This window comes from Equus asinus, chromosome 20 (genome assembly GCF_041296235.1).
Source record: "Equus asinus isolate D_3611 breed Donkey chromosome 20, EquAss-T2T_v2, whole genome shotgun sequence".
Classification (NCBI taxonomy): Eukaryota; Metazoa; Chordata; class Mammalia; order Perissodactyla; family Equidae; genus Equus; species Equus asinus.
Genome location: NC_091809.1, coordinates 33410949 through 33418145, shown reverse-complemented (window position 1 = coordinate 33418145; position 7197 = coordinate 33410949).

The window sequence follows — 7197 nt, the reverse complement described above, 5'->3', positions numbered from 1 at the left end:
ATTACCAGGGGTGAGGTTGGCAGCGAAGCGGACTCACCCCAGAGGGAAGGTCAGCATTTCGCTAGGAGGGCACCGGATCTCCAGGAACGGCAGGTCTGGCCCTGAAAACTCCGCTTGAATACTGCCCAGGCAGGCGGGCTGCCACTGCACTGTCCGCAGCTGTGGGTACAAATGTGTATGAGAGTTGATTCATTCTGTCTCACACTGCCACCTCCCCCTGGGATGAGAGGGGACTGAAACCCAGAGAGAGAGGAATGGCATGGTCTACGGTCCTCTCTCAAGACCACAAAATGCAGCACTTAGTGGCACCCTGACAATGCACAGATCTGGGCTGGATTCAGGGGCCTGTCTCTAAGTATGGGCTCTGGGGTTGCCCCTCACTGCGCTTGCTCCAAGCTGAGCTGTCGGTGTGGGAGAGTCATTGGGATCAGGACCTTTAAGTCCTCACCTACCCACCGGCTACCCCGTTCTCCGGCCAGGTTGGGGGTACTGATGGTTGAGGTCATCCCTGCTTCCTTTTAGCCCATTGAGCTCCTCTCAGGAGCTCTTTCCAGAACTTCAGCATGCACGTGAGCCGCTCAGGGCTTGTTCCTGCAAAGAGGAGGCTCTTACACACACAAGTACTTTTGCGACTACAGAACCTGGAGGAAGCCCTGACAAATTCCCTCCCAGTGTCCCCCCTCTCTACTCTCTCAGAAACACAGAAGGATGGCTTTGAATTAGACGAAAGGATGAACTCCCCAACCTAGTATACTGCTGAATTGTCTTTCCTGGATAATTTACAAGATAGGAGCCACTCAAGTCTTGGATGTTTTGGGGAAATATTTCTGGAGGCAGGGGAATGGAAAGAAAATGGCCTCTTCAATCCTTTTCCAAAACTGAGGAGAACACTTCATCCCAGCACAACGGTGTAATAGTCTGGGAGAGTCTGCCCTGGGCAGGCAATTTTGTTTGAGGCCTGTTGTAGCATTTTGATCATAGGTCTGTGCTTCTTAAAGCCCCTTCTTCTCCATTCCCCTTTGTGAGCATCTGAGAGGAGCGGGACCCAGCGGCTGCGCCCAGTTCCACTTCCTCTCCTGCACATGTATTAATGGCTACAAGTGCGGGACTTAATGGGACCAGGGAATGTCTTGAATGTCCTTGGAGCCCTCTGGTCTCAGTTGAGAAGGTTGTGGGAATTTTTTTTTTTTTTAAATAGAATGAAATGCCCCCAAAGATAGCCCTTTGGAGAGAGAAGTCAGATAGTGAACTCTGGAGTTTATTCTGCTCCATTCTGACAACAACAACAACAGCTGCTCGCTGGCTCACTGCTGGGTTCAGCCTGCAGGGCTGCCCCTCCACCCTGGGGTTCACCCTTCCCAGGAGATGTGCCTTGCTGCTAACTTCCAGGGTGGCGCCTGTCACTTGCAGTGCAACCTCAAGGTGTCAGGCTTGCCTTACCTATGCTTAAATCGGGTGCCCTTGCCACTAGGACTGAGAAGGGTCCCTGGCTTGTGGCGAAAGCCCTTAGGAGAACGGCAGATGATAACAGTCCAGCAAGACAAACACCAACCAAGCGCCAATCCCAGAGGGCGACTCTGCCAATTCCCGATTTCCTACATTACCACGTTCTTTCCCAAAATATATTACTGCGGGGGGTGGCCGACTACAGCCAGTCGGCTAAATCCTGCACCCTGCCTGTTTTTGTAGAGTCCACAAGCTAAGAATGGTTTTTACATGTTTTAAACGGCTGAAAAAAAGGAAAAAGAATAATAAAATTTCATGGCACTTGGAAATGGTGTGAAATTCAAATTTCAGTGTGCATAAATAAGGTTTCACTGGAATGCAGCCACAGCCGTTCCCTGACACGCTGGCTGTGCTTGTGCTGCAGGGGCTGAGTTCAGTGAGCCTGAAATGTGTCTGCTCTCCAGCCCTTTGCAGAGAAGGCTGGTGACTCCCGACTGTGGTGAAGCAGTCAGAATTTGGAGTCCACAAATGTGGGATGTGGGATTATTCAGACTGAGTATCTGTGATTCATATGGAATAAGAAGCTCAAAATAATTTGTGGCTCTGAATATGAAGGGGAAATTATATAAAAATAAAAATTAAAATGTCTATGTTTGCCTTTCATTCTGTATCTAGCAGTTAATTATTATTTAGTTAGTCCTTAAATGATTAAAGGACTTTCATGTTTATAGTACCTTATACCGTAGGTCTAGTGTGAATTTTAAGATTTTAATTGGCTTATACTGTTAGTAACTGGTTCTGTCTTAGGTTGTAACCGGAGTTTGTTAGAGTGACTTTTATAAATTTATAGTGTATACTAAGCTCTGGTATCCTCTAGAACCTCCTTCCGATGGGAAGAGACATTGGTGGTCATCTCATCCACTTCCGCTCGCGTTTTCCAGAGAAGAAACAGAAGTGCGGAGGTTATAGTGATGTGCCCAGAGACGCATAATTGGAGGTAAAATTTTTCCTAAAATACCATAGTACCCCCCCAGCATGAAGATAAAGAAACTGTATGGCTTTAAAATTTCATTTGCAATTCATACTTTTTAGTTAAAATTGAGTGCTTACTCTGGGCCAGGCATTGTTCTAAAGGCTCATTTAAATTTAATTTTCATTTAATCCTCGGTAATAATAGCGTCATCTTCTGAGTGTTTGCTGTGGGCTGGACACTGTGCTGAACAGCTTACAAATATTATACCACTTCGTCATTGTGATCACCCTCCGAAAAAGGCATCCTGCAGATGCAAAAGCAGGTTCAGAGAGGTTAGGGAACTTGTTCACCGTCGCTCAGTTAACAAGTCAAGGAAACAGTGTTCTTAACTAAGGCCGCATTCATAAACTACCAGTTAAATACACTATTTTTCTGGTGATAATGTCCTACACTGAATTAAGTGTTCCTTTGTTCAGAACTGAGGATTAAATTATGATATTACAGAGCTGGACGGCACTCGAGGACTTCATCTTTAAAGACCTCAAAGAAGGGAATGAGCAGCTTTTCTCAAAAGCACTTAAATATAAACAGTTCTTTCTTTCTAAACAAAATAATACCCTTTTTGCCACAATTCATGTTCATTTTTTATAACTCTGGCCATTGTGTAATCTCCCTGACCCTGCATTGCTTATAACAGAAGGAGAATTTCCTGGTCCTCTTCTACCACCTGGCAGAGCCCCTTGGCCGGCTGTGTTTGGGTTTTGGCATTATGTCTGAGCTGACGTGTGCGTTGTGCCCCTTTGGCATGCAGGCTTCTGTGGTTGCCACTTGTGTGTGTACATGCACTCCTATGCATTTTTATCTGTTTAATTCTCTCTTAGTCCTAAATATTCTTTCTTTTGGAACCTTTTGAACTACCCCTAGTATATGGAAAACCATTAGTTCATACTCTTGAGGCCACTTCAAGTTCAACTTCCTAACTTCTGTAAAGCAGTAGCTACTCTGATTATTTTTTCTACCTTCGTCTGGCCATTCTGGTGGATACAGACAGTCTCAATGGGCACGCTGCTGATCCTGTATCACTGAAAGCCAGGGGGAGTACAAACCTTAGTGTGATATTGATGTTGATGTGCTTGCTGACCAAACTTTAATTGATTTTAATACATCAAGAAAAAAACAGACATTTTGTTCTTACCTTTGTATTTTCAGTGATTAACTGCCAAGTATTGGGGTCATTGTTGGGTGCCCAAAATATAAGGATGCCAAAGATTCCATGTGAAATGCTTCTGTGATTACCATCTGTGATTACTGCTGTAACTGGTCAGTAAGAATTAGCACATTTTGAGTCCTATATGCAATAACAATGGCCACAATGATAATAACAGGCTTAGGTCATGCTTGCTTTACCAGCAAAGGCCAGCAGGTGGCATTGTTGGCACTTGGTATTTATCCTCTTTTTTACACTTTACAGAACAACTTTTTCAAAAGTTAGGAGTCTCTATTATGCCATGCAACTGTGAGACAGCAGTCTTTCAAAATTGTACAAAACAAAGGTGAGCGTTCATTAGATTTCTTACAACTAGTCACTGGAAAATGTTGAAGGAGGTGTCGTGCGGTTGTCTTAACTTGTGTTTCTCTCCTTCCTACAGTGTTTCTTCACCTTGATTTCTGGTCTTCATTAGACCAATGTCTTCAACCCAAATTATCAAGCAGTCTTGGAGAGCTGGCCAAGCTGACATGTCTCCAGGGCCTGGTACCACCTTAATCTTGAGGATGGTTTGGTTTCTATACACCGGGTTAATTATTAATGCAAACAATACATGTCCCCAAATCTTCATTTATTGATTCTAACCACCAGATGGGAGTCTTGTCACATTTACCTGTTATAGCCGATGCAAGAGGGACTGAAATCTCTCTAAACAATGGGTCTAATTAACCCCTTCTGGTAACGTACATACAGACACAGACACACTGACACACACACACACGCACACATACATATGAATATATATTTTATTGTACTAACTTGCAAAGCTGCACCCATTTCTCCTTGTTTCAGAGAGAAGAACAGAGGGATGAAGGAAAGGAGTCCGGATTTCAGGGTGGAGGTTGATTTCTCAGAGGAGATGAGGTGCTTACTCAAGGTCATCAAGGGACTTGATATAAAAACCACCCACTTTTAAAGGAGACCAGATTGGTGGTTACCAGAAGGGAAGGGAGTGGGAGAAGGGCGAAAGGGGTAAAGGGGCACATATATATGGTGACGGATAAAAACTATACCATGGGGGGCCGGCCTGGTGGTGTAATGGTTAAGTTTGCGGTCTCCGCTTCAGCGGTCTAGGATTCACAGGCGCCCATGCTGTGGGCAGCATCCCACATTTAAAGTAGAAGAAGATTGGCACAGATGTTAGCTCAGGGCCAGTCTTCCTCAGCAAAACACAAAACTATACTACTAGTGGTCAACATGATACAGTCTTTACAGGCGCTGAAATATGATAATACACACCTGAAATTTACACAGTGTCATAAACCAATACGACCTCAATAAAGATAGGCTTTCTCCACAAAAAACAGACAAAACTGTCCACTTTTCATACATGTGTTCACCGTGAGTTAGCATGTGAAGTGCCTATGTTCATTGTTTTTACCATCTTTGTCAGCATCACCATCATGCTTATGTGCTCCCATCTGGCCTGGTAGAACACTTGTAAGAATCTGGAGTTCATCTTGGTGCTGGTCTCCTCTTCCTCAGGGCCCCTTCTTTTCGAGTTTCCCAGGGGCCTCACCTGACCTTCTCTGTCCTGGACAGAAGGGAATCCCAGTCGTGAACACTTTGGTTTGATGGAAGTACTACTAGGAGTGTTTGAAGTTTAAGAGACCTGGGGACGGGGAACCAAAAGAAATAAACGACTAATGGAGAATTTCAGACACTGTGGCTGTAGCATAAGGGAGAAATCTGGGGGCCAGGGACACGTGTCAGGAGTCCTGGTAACAGACAGGGGGCACCTGCAGGCGTGCTAAAGAGGATTCTTGAATTGGGTGGGAGATGATATCATGAGAACTTTCCGGCCCCATCCATTCTATTATTTTTGAAGTATTCTTAAGTAGTGGAGGAAATGAGAATTCTTTTGATTCTGGATTAAAAAATCCAGCCTTTTTTCTTTTTGACATCTAGGTCTAGCGCTAATTGTGCAACTGTCCACGAACCCCACTTCCTGAGATTACAGGAGTTCTTTCTTTTTTTCAGAATATTCTTCCTTGCGGTCTGCTCCGTCTGGAGTCTCATCAAGCTTGTTAGCATTAGAGAATTTTAGAGAGGGACATGGACATTAGAGATGGATGGCAGGAGATCCTTTCTCTAACCTCTCACTTTATAGATGGGGAAATCGAGACCTGTGAAGATGTCATTTTCCCACACTCACAGCTGGTTGACAGGAGATTGCAGGCTAGAATGTGTGTTCTCAGTCCCATGTTCTCTCCAGGTCACATCTAATTTCACTCTCTCCTGCAGAGCAGAACCTGGGCTCAGAGGTTTTGTGTGACATGACCCGAGTTACGGAGCTGCCTGGAAGTGGGCTGGCAGCAGAATCCGGGTCTGTGGAGGCCAGGGGGACATGCTGTTATATTTCAGCATCTCTGTACCCCGGATGACCATGTTATCTTCTTGCAGAACTCTTCCTTTGGTGTGTTTGTTTTTTCTTCAGTAAGAACCTTCAAAAAGAACAGTCCATTATGTAAGAATTCAAATTATTTAGATTTGGCATAGTTAGTGACTTACAAAGGAGTGTCTCACCCCATGTGAAACCATCTAAGAATGTGGAGGTATCTTCTGAAAGCCTCAAAAGATAGTGGAGAACAGGAAAGGCCCAAGGACTAAGATGATGGAGGATCAGGAGAGGCCCGAGGACTCAGGCAGCGAGTGGGATTTAGAGCAGCCAGGTAGCAGGGAAGAAGGAGGCGGGGGCAAGGATGGAGATGGCCTGGCGCACTTCATGGAAAAGCTTTGTAGTTAGCATCGAAGCTTCCACTGTTGAAGGCTTTTCTTTATATCTTTCCTAGGGTGTGTGTGCACACCCACTCACACCCATACAACCCCCCCCCCCCATATCAATCTGTTGATGGCGGTGAGGAGAAGTGATATACTCTTCTGATTCCATACACACTTTCTGACTTTCTCGTGCTCCCATCTCTGGAGCTCCTGACCAAGTTTCTCTCTTCTGCTTGGACTTTACTCAATTCTCTCCTCTTTCTGAATTTTCTTCTTTCCTCTTTTCCTTACTCAGCTTCCCATTCCCTGTATTTTCACTTCAGTAAATAGTTCCATAAACCTACTTTGTGCTGTCCTAGGCAACATGGGCAAAGAAATGCAAAAGATAGTTCCTGTGTTCTGATCATCTGTGTCATCGAGGTAGTTCCTGGTCTGGAGAAAGAGAAAGTTAAATAGCCAAATAATTATCATATAATGTTGCAAGTACAATAATAAAGCCGTATGCAAAAAACCTGGCAGACAGAGTAGGCATTCAGGAAACATTTGTTGAGTGAATTAATTAATAAATTAGGAGAGCTCAGAGAACGTAGTGAGAGCTGTGTTTTGATGGGCAGATAGTCTCTTGGTTGGGAAAGATTCCATTTGAGTGATACTTTGATTGACTTTAATGAATGAGTAGAAGGGGGAAAACCATTTCAGAAAGGTAGAGGTACACACACACACTCACACACACAGCTACACACACAAGAATCTGTGCATTTGGGCCAGGAAGAGAGTTCTGAGTCTTGGA